We start from the raw sequence: 18,757 nt of genomic DNA, 5'->3' as shown, positions 1-18,757 counted from the left end.
TCTCACAAAAATCCCACACACATATTGAAAGACCAACTATTGGCAGTTTGATTTCTGTGTTCATTCCAAAATGATTAGGTCAAGTGCCATAGGAATAGCTGAATAGATGTGAACCCAAGAGTTATTCCAAAGATTGGATCAGTTGTGAAAGGAAATCTATAGACTTTTGGATGAGCTTCATGATAGGCCAATAAACAGAAATGCTTCCTCCAAAAAAGGAACCCAGAATTGAGACCAATTATTATGACTGCTGTTTGGCTTCACATAAAGGATCAGAAGTAAGCCCCAGCTCTTTGGATGCATAAACCTTAGTTCAACATCTTATTCGGATTTGGCAGAAGACTCATAGTCATGTTTCAGCTAGATTTGAATTATTATTTCTGATAAACATAATAAACAGTAGAGGGATGGCAAAGATTTCAAAGGTTTGTCAAGGAAGGTAAACTTTTAGATTCCTTCCTTCCAGCCTTCCCATTAATGGATACTTGGCACATCTTTTGTTGTCTTGGATGGTTGTGATATATTTACATAAGGGTTATCTCTAGCCTGGCAGCTTCCCATCTCATCAGCCTCACTCCATATGCCTGGTGTGTTTGGTGAACTTCTGAAAATTAGGCAAATATTTACAATACCAGCCTCTCAAAGGCAAAAATGACACCTGGAATGACTATCTGCTGAAGACCCCTCACTCTCAAATTTAAAGCATGTCCTGAACAGAATCTGGGTAGTCATAAGCTACCCAAAAATCTAACAGGAAGTCTCATCATTAATATTGCTGATGTTAAAACCATAAGATTTTTTTCCTTTTGTTTCTCAAAACAAGAACTAAAGCATTTAATCAGAAAACTGATTAAAAATAAAGTATTCTTTTACCTACATTATAGAACATTGAAAAAGACATGATAATGCTGCTGCTATAGCAATCAAATCAAAACTGATGAAAAGAAAGGAACTATATATAGGGCCCTGTGCAGTACAGGTGCACATGCTTCCCATTAAATTCTCTTCAGTTTTTCAAGGTTCCCAACAGTGACATTTCAGGGCCATGAAGAAGTGTTGTGCTAATTATCAGCTTCCATTGACAACTGCAAGGCCTTATTTAATACTTGAAATCTAGCTGCTCTATTCTACATTGAACTCTTGTTATCCTCACTGGATTGTTCCATAGACTATTTCTCCATTGCCTATTTATGGAACTAAAAATTGAACCATGGATACTGAGCATTCCTTATCTTAGTTGGTAAGGAAAGTATAGCGTTGTTTTCCTAATATGGCCTAACTGCAAATAAATACATACCTTTAGTACTGCTGAATATTGACACTTTGTGCAGACCATTTAGATGGCCTGCAAATCTTAAGTCCTATCTATTCTGAGTGCTCCTAAACATTCTTATATCTATAACATAATCAACTCCCCTTAGCATTAATAGACGGATGAATGGTGTTACGTTAAGCCTTACACACATTTTTGTTTAGTCTTATCAGCTTAAGTTACAAGTGGACAAACTGCAGTCTGAATGAAGTTCTTGGCTAACTACTGAGGCGCAAAGAGCTGGGCAGGGGAATAGTACTAATAGCTGTGCAGAATCTTGTTGAAAGTGAGGCAAATGCAACTTCTTCCCACCCTCTTGGGATTCTGCTCAGGATCACTGCTTCTTCATTAATACTCTCCTACTGGATAAAACCATCTGTTTTCAGTTTCTTACATCTTGCACCACAGAGAAAAGTTCAGAATTGGTAACAACCCAAGACAGAACCATTGTAGCAAGCCAACTGAATGTCTGACCTATCAAAAACATGCAGTCACGCCTTTAATGAAGCAGTGTCATGATAAACATGAATGTTAATTTTTAAGATTTAAGTGTAATTACATGGTCATATTTAAAATATTTTAATGACAAATCATAGCTGTTACATGACTTGAAACTCAAAGAAGTAAGCACGATGCAGTGTCCTAGCAGATGGTAGCAATTGGCTTGTTGTTGCTTATAATGCAAAAGCTAAATCATATTCTATCTGGATACTTGGATGGGAGGCTATCAAGAAACCTGCCCAAGAAGGCTCCCTTCCATTAACCACCATTAAAGGTGAGAGAGATGATGATTTATCATAGCCTTTATAACTCAATGGCTTTCTCCAATGCTAATCCTTGTATGGAATCTAGGGAAGCAACGCGGGCAGTGAGCAGTGGAGACGGGAACTTGTTTTTCCTCTTCTAGAGTACCTACTAGAGTGATCCACGTTTTAGAGACTGAGAGGCCAGCAAAGAGAACTCTTTCACAGATCTACTAATGAGCGAGGAGAAGGAAAAAGAATTGTTATAGGATGACAAGTTTTAGTAAGGATGGACAGGCTATAAATAGAATCTTTTACACTTTCATATAATTCTGTAAACCTTCAAGTGTTCCTGAACATTGGCCATGTAAAAACAATGTTGATAAATATATAAATAAAGTCCAGGATACCAAACTTAGTATCAACTAATGTTTTTTTTATAACTATTCAACATTTTTGTGTATGTCCAGGATTTTAAAATCTCAATCGTCATTTTTTCCATAACTATTTTTATAATATATAATTGACTAGTGCTAGCCTACTTATTTTAGAATTTCTGCTGTATAACATTGCTATTTATAACGTTTCCTTACTATGTATTCTCAACTAATAGTATTACCATCCCTTATTTGTTATCGGTGCCATGACAGAAATTAAAGAAATCTATCACTAGGAAGGAATACTGAGTCTGAACATCAAAACAGAAACAGAAATACACACACACACAAACACATTTATGTATATATAGGTATAGTGATTAAAGTGATGGGGTGGTACCAGAGTGAGACAGGAGGAAATCCACTTTTAGTCATGGAAGCTCACTGGTTGACTTTGGGTTAGTAATTCTAACCTCAGCTCAATCATCTCAGAAAGTTCTTGTCATAGAGAAAAATAAAATAGGAAGAGGCAGTGCTGTGTACATTGTCTTGAATTCCTGAACAAATGAAATTCAGTGTGGAGTACAGGAGGAAATTTCAGACCCTATGAGCTGTCAGCCAATGAAAAAGGTTGCCATGTGAAATAGCAAGTTCTCCATCATTGATGATCTTCAGAGGTTGGCATGATATGTGTCAGAAATGCTGTAATGGATTCTGCAGTGAGAGGGGGTTAGACTAGATGCTAAAATCTCGTTTGTGTGTGTGTGTGTGTGTGAGAGAGAGAGAGAGAGAGAGAGAGAGGGAGAAAGAGGGAGAGAGAGGGAGAGAGAGAGAGAGAGACAGAGAGGCAGAGACAGAGATAGAATACAGTATAAATCAATGTGTAGTGGTTGGATGCTTTACTAGAAGCAGATTCTAATCCCCCTTGCTGGTCTACAATTGAATAATATTTGATTGATTGATTCTAATCCCTCCTTAAGTACGCCAGCTAGTTATGTGCCATTGAGTCAGTCACTCTTTCTCAGCCCTAAACTAAGAAGTAAAAAAAATGTTTAGATATCTACATATGTATATGCATGCACACATACATAGACACATACTCACTTAAACATAGGGGCAGACTGCATTAAGAGATTAGATAGAGTTCTTTTCTGTTAAGTACATATCCTAAACTAGTGTGGTAATATCACTGGGATATTACTATATTTTTTTTCAGTTACCTTCCTAGAGGTGCATATTGTCTGGTTTAATTTTTAAAATAATTAAATTTATCTTCTAACCTAAGCCTATGTTACGTTTGTTCAGAACATCTCAATAATATTGAGATATCATTGGCCAAAGGACATTATTATCATTATACATATAATTATACATTATAATACTATGCCCCATTTTTCAAGTCCAAACATAAGAGATTGATGGATTTTTGCTAAGCATTTTTTACACTCTTTTTAAAAATGTTTTCTAACTGAACTTTGGGAAAAATGTGAAATTAAAAATAATCTAATAATTAAATCAGTTTTTTTTCAAGTTATCAGAACTGGCATATTTCTGAACTATTGCAAATCTTACTTTCCATTTCTTTGGCTGAAATGGTATAGGGTTTTCTACTTGAGCAGGAGATTGGACTAGAAGACCTCCAAGATCCCTTCCAACTCTGTTATTCTGTTAACAAAATATAAGCCGATCTTATATATTCAACAGTCATATTTCAGTTTAAAAGATGAACTTACTGTATTTTGAAAGATATTTGACCTTAATTTGACTATTTCTACTGACTAGGTCAAACTAGACAAACCTTCAGTTTCTAGTTACTGGTGGTCCACAAGCTATAAAATCTTTATTTAAAATTAAAAGATACAGAACAATTTATATTAGTCTCTAAGTAGGAATATAAATCAGAAATATATTCTTCTTCATTACAACTACTACTGTATTTATTTTTTTAAAAAAAATACAGTACAGTATTATTGCTATACTAACAATATAATGGAACATTCAGGTTGTCATCAATTGACAGTACACAATACAACTTGCTTTACCCAAACAATCTGAGTAATCTAAAAGCTGTTTCATGTTGCAGTTTTGTTTCACAGTCAGAATCAGAATGACACAAAGTGTGCCAGCTACCGAACTACACTAAAAAAGCATCAACATGATAAGTATTGTATGTATGGCTTTCACAGAAGTCTAATAAACATATTGGTTTTAATCATGAGGTCAAAAATCCACCACTTTTAGTTTGCATGAATTACTTCCATAGAACATTTTGTAGTCTGTCTCAAATATTTGAAGCAGAGGTCAGGTGCAGTGCCACTCCTAATACAAAGTGGATATTATCTGTGTAGCACAAGTCTGTACAAAAGAAAAGATGCAGTTTTGGTACCTCAGTACGGAACTCAGAGACTAAAAGAACCTTTGTGTAACAATGAAGCACCAGCAGTAAAACTATAGTTATTCATCCTACACATTTAATTGTGTTCACACTGCAAATTTAAAATGAAAGCGTGACGCTATCATAGCCTCTATTTCTATGGTGTCATTCAAATACTAAAGTAATTAGATCTGGCATTAAGATTTGCACATGCAAGGATCAAAGCCTACCCAAGAACCCATACTTTCACTGCTGGATGAGCATTATTGCTCTTTCCCTTCCAGATAACTTCAGCAATCAAAAACAAAAAGTTGATTTTAAAGCCAATTCTTCAGCTTTCTAATTCTGCAGCAGCAATGTTTGTCAATAGGTTTGTCACTGGCTGTCCCTCCTTCAGAAGGTCAGAGAAGGTGAGGGGAAGTAATTAGAGCCATGACCTGCCCTTGATTGCCCAAGAAATAAGATATCTTTTTCTGATTCTAGCAGATCCATCACTGCTGATGGGACTTTATGACCTCTGCCATCGTGGGATTCAGACCTCCAGACAGCTCTGACTATAATTGAGAACGCTATCTCAATATATACATACACAGATGAATTCAATTGCTTAAAACGTTATATGGATTTTATTTCTATACTACACTTTTAGATCAAGATTTCTTTCTTTAGTGATGATTTTTTAAATTTATTCCATTTGCATGCCTCCATACCATCAAAGGATTCCTACTGATTTACAACAACATATAACATTAAATATTTCCAAAATATCCATGGTAAGAACACTATAAGGCATAAAATAATTTAACTCAAAACAAAGCAATAAACAAGGAACATAAATAACAATCACAGATAGTATCCTCCCACTCAATCCTCAAAAAAATGTCTGTAAGTGACAAGGGCATCTCTTCCCCCAGGTAGGGCTGCAATTAGAGCATCATCAGAAACTGAGGAAAGGTTCTCCTGACTGTGGTTTCCAATTGCCCATCAAGCAGTATCTATGAGTCAAGGAACAACCCAGTTATGGACCTGCTCCCTTGAATATGTCTCTTCATCAAGAAACAATACCAGAGTAGACAGAAACTCAGAATAAACAAATAGCAATTGCAACTTGTTTAGATTCTATTTTAGGTTGTTTGGTTAGGGTTATGGATACAGTCTCTAAGGTAAAACTGGTAAAAGATAAAACAAGATACAATTCTGAAAACATCTCTGTCCCAGCAATGTACAACTGGGTATTTTCAGCAAATTTATGACATTCCATTCCAAACTGACAGATACCCTCTCACAGCACTTTCATACAGATAGAAAAGAGAAAGGGGGAAAGAACCAGGTCCTTTGGTGCCAGACACAATAATGGCTACCTACCTGATTTCCTCTCTCCACTACCATAGTCTGGAACTGCCCAATAAGGAAGGATTAGAACCCCTGCAAAACAGTGCCTCTAGTCCCTAATCCTTGCTGGTAGATGCTTTGGTTGATGGAGTTGAAAGCTGCCAAGAAGTTTAATGGGGGGGGCTACTTCATCCAGGTCCTCTAAAAGTCATCCACCAGACCAACCAATGTCATTTCCACATTTCTTGACTGTGTTACAAACATTCACTGCATTTTGTCCCACCAAAAATGAATTATACATAAAATAACACTCAGTCTTTCTTTCTTTCTTTCTTTCTTTCTTTCTTTCTTTCTTTCTTTCTTTCTTTCTTCCTTCCTTCCTTCCTTCCTTTCCTTCCTTCCTTCCTTTCTCTTCCTTCCTCCCTTCCTTCCTCTTCCTCCTCTACCCTCTTCCCCTCTTCCTTCTTCCACTTAATATATTTATATAAATATATTTATATAGATTATATTTATGTATATAATATAATTACTATGCTATTATATAATATTAACATAATAAGGTATTCTCATATAATTTTGGCATGACACGGGACTTGGAAAAATCCCTGTTTTTTATCTAATTTTTATTCATTCATTCACTGGATAAAAAACATGCAGACCAAACTTCATAGGTACCAATTTGGAGACCAAGAATATTGATTCAGTAGTGGGTAATTAGGTGCAAAGAGCTTTGCTAGAAAAATCTAAAATTCTTTAAACTACATTGTCACAGTCACTAACCTCAGTACGATTTTTTTAAAATGTTTGCAAACTCAAAATCATTCTGCATAAGTTATTTCCTTGTCTCTAGCAAAAAGTAAGAACAACACATTGTGTATATTTTCCAGCACTGACTAAAGAATCACAGCTGTTTATTTACTTAACAAAAAGCTGGCCTGCCCTTCACAATATTGCAATCTATGCCCAATTCCTGAACAGGAAAGAATTCCCCTGTGTGATTAGCTTAAAAAAACAGATTAATTGCAAATAAGCAAAGAGACATGTGCTGCATGGTAAATATCTAAACAAGCAAAGCACAACTGATTCAATCTGCATAAAAGGAGGTTAAAAACAAATTGGTTGTATTGCAATTTAATTTCATTTTCCGACATTTCTATTTACTTGATACAACAGTCATATATGAACTGGGAAGTGTCAGGCAAACCATGAATATTCCAGAATTGTATGCAGATGAGAAAAAGAACATGACCAACCATTTCCTTGCTACCCACAAGAAAGTTTATGCTCATTATTTTGAAAGTCAATGTTAATCTTCTCACAAGAAAAGAAGAAGGATAAACTCATGATTCTTAAACACAACAAGTAGATTTATTGGTGGCCTTGAATCTCATGATAGGTGGCATATAAAATTAAATAAATAAATAGGACCTCAGATAATGTTGGAAAAGTAGGTATTAAGTTCTTGTTTTGTAAGGAAAGATTCAGTGCTTCCTATGGAATAGCAGACCGATTTTCATTATTATTTTGAGGTGTGTGTGAAAAGATTAATAGAATCTTTTCACACACACCTCAAGCAAATATAGATAAAAAGTGGCACCTGTTTTCCTTCCAGGAGACAGAAAATGAGATGAGACATATATGAACAGTACAAGAATGCTGAAGTACTAAATTGGCAGAAACAATTGTGAGCAGATTTGCATTTGCTATATGGTGATGATTAACATTATTAATGCTGCTTTAAATTTAAGCAATTAAAATTGCAATTTGAACATTAAAAGAAAGAAAAGTTGATCCAGGTATCAATGTTTTTATTACTTTTGTAATTATGTTTTTTATTAAACATATCATTATATTTTTATTCAAAAACAGAAGAAAAAGAGATAGACAAAAAGAAAAATAAAACAAAGTGAAAAAAACCCAGTGAATTAAATATTAAATAATTCAATATTCCATTAATTGGTTTTTAGTAAATTTAATACAATATATCATTTTTGAAACTACGGGTTGCTATTAAAATCCAGACAATAAATAAATATCAATCAATAAATATCAATTATCATTAATGCATTTTGTAATCTATAAATTTGTTAGCTTTTTGTTGAATGAATTTCCCTGTCTTCTCCTTTTCATTAAAATAAGATAAGAGGGGTTTGAAAGGAACCAATTCTTTTTCTATATGTATCCAAAATATTTAATATGCTGTTTATTATTGTATAAACTCTTTTGGACAATTTATTTCTGTTCAATCAAGTTGTACATATTTGAAAATATCATCTGGCATAAATAGATAACCATAAAGTGACACAATCCAATCTGTGATCCAAGTTAAACAGCTAGCCTGATTATTTAGTTTGAAATTTGGAACTCTTCAACCACCTCATTCTTTTGAATCCTGTAGTATCTTGAATTAAATCCTTGGTTATTTCATTTCAATAATTTGTTATTGCTCTCTGCCAATGATTCAATACCTGGTTTGCAATTTTCATTGCATTCATTAGGAAGAGAAAATTAAGCCTTGGTAGAATATTCATTTTTATACCTGCTATTCTTCATAAGACATCTGGAAATGTTTGCCATTATATTTTTTTCCAAATCTGTGAACAATTACTTTGAAATAGATCTTTATTATTATAGGGATTGTACAAAAGGGTATTCTTGTTGTTAGCCTAATTACCGCCATTTTGCTTCTGTAAACTGTGCTTGCATTAGGGACGCCATTTTGTAAGGGCAGGAAGAACACGTACACAGACCCAGAGACAGGGAAAAGAGCGGGAAAGGAATGAAATGTGATTGGCTGATATTATGTGTACTGACATGTTTGTCTTTGTGATTGGTTATCGCCTGCCTATATAAAGAAGTGCCTAACTGACCAGTGTGTGGCACTTCTGAAGGCAGCTGCCAGTGTTTCAGACAGTGTTCCACCCAGCAACTTCACTTGGCCAAATAAAGTTCTGTTTCTCTTGGAAGGCTCCGCTTGAGTCTCCTGATTTGCCCTCTTTGGGTAGCTGCTGACCCTTATATTATTTTATGTCAGATAGATTCCAAGGTATTTGACCTTTTTAGCAATGATACTGAACACCGTTCTTTAATACAAAAATTGCTTTCAACTGTAAAATTTCACTCAAAATTCAAAATTCATTTGAATTTTGTCATTATTAACTTGATAACCTGACACTGAACTATGTTCTTGTTATGTATCCATTATTAATTCTAATGAGTCCTTTGGCTAAATGACTAAGTACAACATCACCAGCATGTAATTTCAATTGTACTTGACTTTCTAATTCAATTGCTGAAATTTTATCTTTTTGGTATACCTTCTTTGTCAGTGGCATTAGTGCCAAGAATAAAAGAAAAAAGAGAACAGATTTAGTATGTCTCCTTGATTATTGATAATCTTCAACTTACAACAGTTCATTGTTGTTCAGTAAGTTCAGTAAGTTGTTCGAAGTTACAACAGCACTGAATAAAGTGACTTATGACCTTTTTTCACACTTACGACCACTGCAGAATCCCCATGATCATGTGATCAAAATTCAGTCTCTTGGCAACTGACTCATATTTATGACAGTTGTGATATCCTGAGATCATGTGATCCCCTTTTGCAACCTTCTGACAAGCAAAGTCAATGGGGAAGCCAGATTCACTTAACAACTGTATTACTAATTTAATTCCTGCAGTGATTCACTTAACAACTGTGGCAAGAGACGTTATAAAATGTGCCAAAACTCACTTAACAAATGTCTCACTTAACAACAGAAACTTTGGGCTCAATTGTGATTATAAGCTGAAGACTACCTGTATAATGTTGCTTCGCACCACAAAATGAGTAGCATATAAATTTGATAAACAAATAAATAAATAATATCTGTTGTGAATTGGGCTTTGCCTAATTTAGATAATGCCCGTCTAAATAGCCTGCTGTCTGTGAATTCAGAGGTTCATAGAATAAAAATAAAGTTGAAAGCAACTATGTATCTAATTTCAAGCCCCACTGCTCTCATCACAATACACAGCAATAACTCAAGGATAAAATTAGAGATCACTTTGCATATGAGTAAAATATGACATTTCCAAAAACCTAAGAGAAACTAGCAGGTGATCAAAGCATTTAAAAAGGAGTTCTTTTAACATATACTTGAAACTTAGAAGCACTTTCAGTTTTGTTTTATGAAAAATGCACTGTTTTAATTAATGTTTACTGTACAAATTGCTAGCAGTATCAGCAACAGCAGTTTTCTTTTATAAAGATAATTAATGGCTTATTCACTTTCCTTAAAACCACAAAAGATTCACATCTATAACTTTCTGGGCAGCTAGGTGATTCTGATTCTATACCTGTCAGGAGACTGGAATTTAATTTGATGTTATAACCTATCAAATGTTCAAAGTGATTTAAGTACATGTTTGTTAGTGGGCTAAAGCTGTGCTTTTTCTAAAAGCATCAGAAGCTTTTCTTCCTTTAATTTCTGTTGGTCTGTTGTGCTGCCATATCCTGATAGGCCATAAGTGCTCTCTTTAGCCTGCTGACATCAGAAGAGGCTATGTTATCAATCACAACGGACAATCTCTTGAGAAGAGCTAAGGGTGCAGTGATGCTGTCAGTGAGGGATAGTTTAAATTGTCTGGTGCAGTATTTCTAAATCACACTTTCCCATAAGGAAGGGTATAGACTGATTGCCAACTAAAATGTATACTGTTAATTTATATAATCCTGCATTTATTTATTTTTATAAACAACATCAAGCTTAAGACTATTTATATAAAAATAACTAATTAAATAATGAGGAAAAAGGAAAGGTAACAAAAAATAAAAATACTAGGAAAGAGAAGATGAGTGAGAAACCAATGAAGAGTAATGGAAAGGAAGATACCAATGCATTTATATGTATAGACATTAAAACTTTACTTTTGAAAAACACGCAATATGAGAAAAAAGTTTTACTGATTAACATCTCCATCTGTCATCTTCACAATATATCAATTATTATATAAAAAAACATTTCTCAAACAAAGGAAAATAAGGATAAGAAGTATATTGGTAACAGCAGTAGAAAATGTTAATACCTCTTACAATCAACCAGGGGTCTTCACTGATACATTTTATGTGTGTGTGTTTGTGTGTGTGTGTGTGAAAGAGAAAGAGAGGAGGGAAGAGAGAGGCAGAGACAAAGGGGGTAAAACTGACAGAATATGAAATGTTCATTAAATATGAACCTCTACTGAATCTGAATGTACCTTATTTGCATCAATTTATATAATTGCACGATTATACAATTGACATTAACAGTGTCATTTGCAAATATATCTCAGTTTAATGGACAAAGCCTTGATTTCACAGTGGTCCATTAAATGGAGGTAAGATCCGAGCAAAAAAAATGTGCTCTATTGTAACATATTTATATATATTTATATCTATATATCTATCTATATCTATATCTATATATATATCCCCACATGACTAGACTATTATGGCAAATATTACCTATACAGTATGTACCCCCAGGCTACAACAGAACAGCTCCCATAAACATGGATTCTATAAACATTTCTGCAAGACAGACTAAGATTCATACATATATACATACTGGATAGAATGATAGAAGATGGTGGTTTTGTTGGCATTTCCATACAGTACATTGAATTACTAACTGCTGATGTAATCTAAAAGTTTATCTAAATACTTCCATTATACAAGTCTTATTTTATGTTTACTGCGCATACAGGCAAATTTAATTTTGCAGGAATATATTTTCACTTAGTAAAGGAAGCAAGTAAGTGAACACTACTCTTGGAATGATTTTTTTCTGTAGAAATCTTACATCTGACATTATCATATCATTATAAGATTAATTATGGGCCACTTTTATAGAGGCTCAAAATGTAAACAGCACTAGAAGAGATCCTTGTAATCTGAATCTTCCAGATATTATAGTTATCTGTGTGATTCATTTTGAAAGAAACCATCACAAGGGAGGGGGGGATTGGTCATAAATTATTAATTTATTAACTTCAAAGGTAGACATCGCAGGCCATAAAATAATCCATGTAGTCCTATTAAGCTCCTTTTCTTCTGTTTGTATAGCACAATCTCTTCTTCCCGACTCTCCTTCTCAACCATCAACATTCATTCATTCATTCAACTTAGTGGCTCCCCATTCAAGAAGACTCTGGGCAGCTTACAACATTAAAAGCAGGAAAACAGTCAAACAATGAGAACAAAGATGACATATATCTGGAAGAAAGACTCAACCAAATAAAATTCTATATGGGCTTGATACGACTCTATCAAAGGCCAAGGGGAACAGCTAAATTTTCAAGGATATTTTAAATGTTATCAAAATGGGTGCCACATGAATCAAGGATGTCATTTGAAAGGGCAGGTGTCACAACAGAGAAAGCATGCTCCCTATAACTCAATAGATGGTATTGTTTAATATGTTATCATTAATATTAATCCTAAATTGGAAAGAGCCAATAAACTACTGAAGAAGAGTAGAAAACAAGTCCAAGTAAACCTGCTACTTCAGAAGTGGCTGGATTAAAACCAAAGGCATGTGTACACTGTGTAGTAACTTCTGCCTTATTCCCAAACCTAATCAAATGTCTAAGCATACTCCTAAACTACCTTGTGCCTTATTTCTTTTCTTCCCATTCTTTTCTTCTTCCTCACAACTTTTCTTTGGTTACATTTTTTATTCTATTAATTTAAGGATGAAGTTGTTTATGATCATGCTTGGTTGAGAGGGAAAAGATACAGGCACATGCAAAACAGAAGTGAAATGTTCCTTTTTTCTTATGACATAACTGACGTAAATTATTTTTCTTCATTCTAGTTGGTAAAGTTTTTGAGCTATAATTTTGATCAATAACAAAGGTTATGATCTTTATGGTCTTAGCATGGATGACAGCATTATGAATACTTTTATAATTTAAACAATACCTATAATTACCCTATTATTGTAGCAAATTTTAGCAAGATATTAGATCCTGAATTAAATATTGAGTTTACATTCTATCTGTAAAAAATAGACCTGTAGAACAGATTATCAAGACCTTACAAAATTAGAACTTAAATTAAAGAATAAAAATAAAATCATCAGACCAAAAACCTACAACTTCAGTAGTATACCATGTGATTATGAGGCAACCATAATGAAAGGCTGTAATTAATTATAGTTCACAAATATAATAGCTTAAGGACTAAAATTCATGGTATCATTAAAAAAGTAAAGTTAGAGAAAATGATAAAAAACATGTAGATTTTAAGCCAGAATTATTTTTGTTAGGTGTAATTGTAGGAAACTATGAGAAAGAATGTGTATATGTAATGTTACATGTACTAACTGCAGCGAGAATTGTATTTTCTCAAGATGAAGAATTACCAGCGCAGGAAGAGATAATCAAGAAAATTTTGGACTGTGCAGAAATGGACAGACTTACATTGAAAATAAAAGGGAAAGAAGATTCACAATACTTTAGCATATGGGATACATTTTATCAATGGCTAGAAAAATGAGGTAGAGAGAAAAGAGTTTAACATGTATAGGTAAGCTAAATATTGGAACCCAGACAATATGTTGCTGATAAAATATTAAGCATTTGTAATTATAAAAAACAATAAAATATTGTTTAAAAAAGGAAGTAAAGAAAAATACTATCAAATGATAGAATTAGAAAAAAAATGCAAAATTGGTTGAGAAGGTGAAAATTGCTAAAGAAATGTGGAAAGAAAAAGATGATACTGTGCAATTGAATGCTGAATGCCAAAGAAGAGCAAGAAGAAATGTGATATATTTAAATAAGCAATACTAAGAAACTGAGGAAAGCCATCAAATGGAGGGACAATATATTTATTTAAGGGCAAAGAAACCAAGGGAACCTTTTTAGACAGATAGGCATGACAAAAAAACAGAAAAGGCAATAATTACTAGAAGAGATAGAAACAGATGATACCAATATATGGAAGATCTGTATGAAAAAGATCTTAGAATCAGTGATTTATACAAAGGTTTGATCACTGAACTAGAGCCAGACTTTCTGGCAGGTGAAATTAAACAGGCCCTAAGAAAAGATTGCTAACAACTTAGCTGCAAGAATTGATGACCGCAGAAATAATTAAAAACTTACAAGATGACGAAGTTAAGTGGCATATGTGGTTTCTAATTAGTTACAGAAAAGTAGCAGTGGCCAATGGACTAAAAAAAATAAATTACATTCCGATCAGAATCAGAATAGTAATAAAGATTGCTCTAACTACTGAACCCTTGTATTTATCTTTTATATTTTTTAAATAATAGTCAAGATTTTGCAACCCAGATTTCAAAAATGCATGAGAACTGTTGATATACGAGCTGATTAAAAGGCAGAGACATCCATGATGATATGGCTAATATAAAATGAATAGGAAAAACAAGTTCCAGAAAAGTTTGCCTTTTTGATTTTACAAAGGCTTTTGATTATGCAGATTAAAGCAAATTAAAAGCCTGAGTGTTCCAGGCCATCTCACTTGCCCATTGAATAATTTCAAAATGACCAGGACACAATTGTTAGAAGAAATATGCAATGACTAAATTGTTCAAGATTGAGAAGGATGTGTGCACAGTATATTGCCTACTTATGTACATTAACATATGTACAGAACATATCATGAGAAATGCTAAACTACAGTAAATAGAAAGTGAAATTAATATTGCTGGTAAAAACTTCAGCCTCCTCAAACATGCTGCTAATATTCCTTATATGGCTGGAAATAAAAAAGTGAACTACAAAACTATTGTTGAAAGCAAAAGACAATAGTGCTTGACTCTGCTGCTCAATATTTTATATTAAAAAAGCAAGTTACTGTATGTCAATACGAAGGTCTAACCCAATGCAGACAAGAAGTTGAAGGGCTCACGGACATTGTACGTTCTAGGCACAAAATTTAGCACAGATGAAATAATCAGGCAACTGCTACTTCAGAGAAAGATTATACCATAGCTAGTTAAATATTAAATTGTAGAAACATTGTACTGACCACAGAGGTAGATATTGACAAGGCCACAATTTTTGTAGTTGTAATCTATGACAATGAAAGTTGAGGCTTGCCTAAAGTTTTCTAAAAACATATTTCTTAAATACTGAAAAATGTTCACATTGTGAATGATCAGTGATGTTAGAAATTGAAGTCATTTTAACTTGATCTAATTGTTTTAAACTGATACATTTCAAAATGTATAGTTCATTCTCTAAACAGGGAGAAATCAATCAGTAATATGTCCCATAAAGAACACTTCTGTAAAAAAATAACAAATGTATAGTTTTGTTATTGCATTTATATTTTACCTTTTTCTCAAAAAAATTAAGGTTACTGGGTAAAGAATTATGTAATTCGGATCTCTATCACCCGAGGGAGTGGTGGAAACAACTCCAACATTTATTAGAGTGAAAACAACAAAACGGACTTTATAAAAATGAACATTATTCCTTGTTGCAGGTATAGATTAGATACCGTTAATAATGACAGATTGCAAGAACGCATTGCTAGGTCACATCTGAGGCAATTAGATGCAACCTGTATCCTATTTTTTAATATATACAAGAATATATGAAACAATTTACTAGATATCTTTCTGCCCTCCTCTACAAGATTACAAATCAGGTACTATATAATTTAGCTTCCGGCAAAATGATGTAGCAATTCTTTCAGAAACTTTGTCTCAAAGTGGCAATATAAATAAGGAGTACCTTACAAAAACAAATTTCCTAGCACAATTATGCACTTCATTTCTATTCTTAGATTGTTGAGTGTCATAAACCCACACAAATTAACCTGTACTTTCTAGAGCTACTAGAAAAGTACACTCACTACAGAAAGAAATACAACTAATTTTTTATGCATGTGAACATGTGTATGTGAGAACACATCCATATTGTAAAAGAAATCCTGAAATCTGCATATATATCTGCTTGATATTTCCTCACAATTTTCATTTTTACATTGAGAAAATGCTATGGTAAGTTAACACTATTTTGGAATTGATAGTCCTTTGTGCTGTTTATATAATTGCATCAACAGAAGTGATATATGCACATACTGTACTTTGATAATACTTTAATCTTTATAATGTGAACTTTCATTTTACGAATGCTGCATCTTAGAAACAGCCACATAAAGTCACAGGGGCTACCAAGAGTAGCAAAATAAAAAAAGAGCAAAGGTATTATTGATTTTTGTCAATAAATTCTCAATAGTATATTGTTCAATTGTACCTGAAATTGTTCAGTAATATACTTGTTCTTTGGTCCAGTCTGTTTTCCAAGCCTCTCACTGCGTTGAATTCACCAGTTTTTCTCCAAATTCATTTTCTGAAGGTAAAAAACAAATAATAAATTCATGAATAAATAATAGAATAAATATTCATCATTTTTTTCAGAATACAAATAGCATACATTCTTATATCAATGCTTGTAGTAGCAAAACTGCTACAAAGATCCACAATATAGCTAGAATCTATAGAGATGGTCATTTTTTCTAAAATAGAAACATGGAGTCTAAAACAGCTGAATAAGTGGGGAAAAAAACAAACTCTTATATTCAATTCTCCATGATTTGTAAATCTACTGCAGTACACATATATTTCTTTTAATATTCAAATGTGTCCATGTTATGACTATTTTTTGTAGTCTTCTGCAGTTTTACAAGAAATTAATGTACAGATAGAATGAAATTATTATATTGCTCTTATAAAATATAATATAATGAATGTTTCTAGCCAATAAAGGGGCATTAGTTTATATTCAAATTGACAAACAACATAGAAACTATTTAGTGAATATTGTTGCTTCAAAAACCTGAGTCTGGATTTGGAGGATGATATTTAGGATTTTATATGAGTTAAAGAAAAAAAACTGAATTAAAATTTCATGTAGAAATAATACTGTATGTATGTTCTTTTCAGACCAGAAAACTAAATTTGACTGGAGCAAATTTCCATACTTTAGTAATTATCTATTCCCCCCCAAAAAAAGTTACATAGGAAAAAATAATGTCCATGTACCATAAGGGAATGTAAGATATCTTAAGAGCTTTGAGGGACCTGAAGTATTCATAGGAATACCTCACCCCCATCCAGTTACAATGATTAATGATAACAACGTTGCAAAACATTTTTAGTTTCATAATTGTGTTGTACAAATCAATGTAATATGCCTTTAAATATTTAATTTATATACGATGATACAGATAGACTGAAATTAAAGATTTCAATGCCCAAGCAGCACGTCTCTCGTAAACTACCATATCTATATAATCCTTACCCACCCACTCACCCACCCACCCACCCTCAACCCTCCCCCCCTCACTTCCCAGAGCAGAGTACAAGGTTATTAATGAGGAAGTTAACAATAAAAGAAAAGAAAAGAAAAAAGGGAAAAAAAGAAAAGGAAATACAAAATGACAAATTTCAACCCATTACATGTAAAAAAAAAAATGGAGGGGATGTATGGTTGTCACTAAATGGATGCAAGGGAACTATTTGATGACCATCAGCTTTTAAGTACCATCAGTAGAAGTCTATTTTCATCAAATACAAGTACTAACATCAAGAAGAAAGAGGTTACCAAAGCTACCCATGGAATGAGGGATTCAAAAGCACTAGACATTTGAAAACTGGAGGAACTTAGTGGCAAAGCAGCCAAATGGCTAACAAATTTCTTCACTGCTATTGTGGGCTCTGGAAACGTGTCTGCTGACTGGGCCACAAGCATCTTTTTCAAGAATAAAGAGGATCCGGCAGATTGTTCTAACTATTGTCCAATTTGCTTCCTATCACACACAATGAAAATCTGAATGGATCTTCGACCAGCACCTATGTGACATTGTGAAAATTAGTACCAATAATGTGGCTTTGTCAAAGGTATAGCACCACTGATGCCACTCTCAGATGGTTGTGGAGAAAAACTGAGAAAAGGGGAAGACATTACCCTTGGCTTTTCTTGACCTTGTAAGGTTTATTGATCAGTCACTGATGAAATTAAAAACGTTGCATTCTTTGAATCGCTATAGGGAGCTGTGCTATTTAAAATGTAATACGCACTATGGATCCTTACAGCATATTTCATACTAAAAGGATGTTTTTAAATGTGGACTTGTTTCATTTAATGTCTTAAATGAATTCTCAACTCAGTGTTAATACATGACATAGTGAGGTTCACAGCCAACCATTTTTAAACATTCTCTGGATGGCCAATATATATGGGGGAAAAAACCATTTTGTGGAATTGATCAGTTAAAATACCATATTCCAACTCTCGATTCAGAATTCTTGCAAATAACAAATACTAGACAACCTGTAACCTACTGCATCATTTCACAGATATTTCTCTACCTAAACAGAGAAACACAATGGCAAGGGCAAAAAAAAAAACAAAAACAGTGGTAATGAGAGTAACTTCTGCTGGATTGACCACAGCTGACCACCAGCAGCCAGTGCTGGGACAGTCCCTCCAGCCTTCAGAAAGCTAGGGTGAGAATGGTCTACCTGATCTCCAGTAGCTAAAAATGGAGCTAGTCAACCCAGCCTCCATAGAACTAGGACAAGACCGGTCTACTAAACACCTGGGTAGCAACTTCCTT

General features: G+C 33.6%; 1 long non-coding RNA gene across 4 annotated transcripts in view; it reads right to left on the bottom strand.

Annotated features, from left to right (window-relative positions):
* Window positions 1-18,757, bottom strand: part of LOC120303075 — a 158,647-nt gene that overhangs the window by 50,162 nt on the left and 89,728 nt on the right. For all 4 annotated transcript variants that reach the window (XR_005555346.1, XR_005555344.1, XR_005555345.1 and 1 more), the window contains one exon: window positions 16,393-16,488. This is a non-coding gene — a long non-coding RNA (uncharacterized LOC120303075). The remainder of the gene's footprint in view (window positions 1-16,392; window positions 16,489-18,757) is intronic.

Source organism: Crotalus tigris, unplaced genomic scaffold (genome assembly GCF_016545835.1).
Source record: "Crotalus tigris isolate CLP2741 ecotype Arizona unplaced genomic scaffold, ASM1654583v1 scf7180000024456.194487, whole genome shotgun sequence".
Lineage (NCBI taxonomy): Eukaryota > Metazoa > Chordata > Lepidosauria > Squamata > Viperidae > Crotalus > Crotalus tigris.
Note: the sequence above shows the minus strand (reverse complement) of the source record. Positions and strands in the feature narration are given on the sequence as shown.